Source organism: Octodon degus, unplaced genomic scaffold (genome assembly GCF_000260255.1).
Source record: "Octodon degus isolate 3935 unplaced genomic scaffold, OctDeg1.0 scaffold00137, whole genome shotgun sequence".
Taxonomy (NCBI): domain Eukaryota; kingdom Metazoa; phylum Chordata; class Mammalia; order Rodentia; family Octodontidae; genus Octodon; species Octodon degus.
This window is the reverse complement of record NW_004524713.1, coordinates 5,696,901-5,697,877: the sequence shown is the minus strand read 5'-3', so window position 1 is coordinate 5,697,877 and position 977 is coordinate 5,696,901.

Sequence of the window (977 nt, the reverse complement as noted above, 5' to 3'; positions counted from 1 at the left end):
TTTTTTTTTTTTTTTAAACGTTCACAGCTGGTCTTATTTGGAAAGTTCACTCTCCTTAGAATTAATGGCACTTGCTTTTATTAAAGGACAATTTTAAGAGCTATAACTTTCTAAAATAACATGGCCTGGGGGGGGCGCATGAAGACACATCCTCCAAGTTTATTGGACACCGGGAGCAATAAACTTCAACACCTCCTAAAACCTACCTCTTGGGAATGTTTGCCGGAAGCAAAAGAATAGCCCCATTGAGATGGAGTATCTTACAAAAACATGGCCTTTGCTTGAAAGAAAATACCAAGGAACTGAGAACTGATCATTAAAGCTTAATTCTGTTTTCCAAGTGCTCTCAAAAGCGTGTGATTTGATGCTAGGTCAGCTGCAGGCACACACAGACAAGCAAATTGAAAGAGGAGGAGGAAGAGGCAGCAGTATAGAACTCTGACCTGAGATGGCGCAACCCTCGCACCCTGGCACACTGAGGAGGTAGGAGAGCTTGGCTTTGTCCCCCTTCCCCTCTGCTGTCCCCTCCAGACCCCTAACTACGATCCCTCCACACCCCTCCCTTCCTCTGCCTCCAGCACGTATTCTTTTCCCCAGAAACTTGCTCTTGCCAATAATTACTCTACCAGAAGGCAGGCCCGGTGCAGCCACCTGGCAGAAAGAACCCAGGCAGGGGTCCAGAGACCCTTGCTCCAGCCTCACCACTCCTTGAGCCTCATGAGGAGTTTATGAAAGAGGATTCAAAGCAGGAGCCTGAGTTTTTTCCATAATTTTATTGAGAAACAAATAGCAATGATTTTGAATCAAATTGGTAGGACAGTTTCAATAATTAACACATTGCATACTGTCTTCCTCGTGGTTATTTGTTATACAAGATGCAGAAGTGACATCCTATTTACAAACACTATTAGAACAAATCTCTCTATTCATTGAATTCAGAGAATGTAGCTATATATCTATCCTAACCATTTTGAATA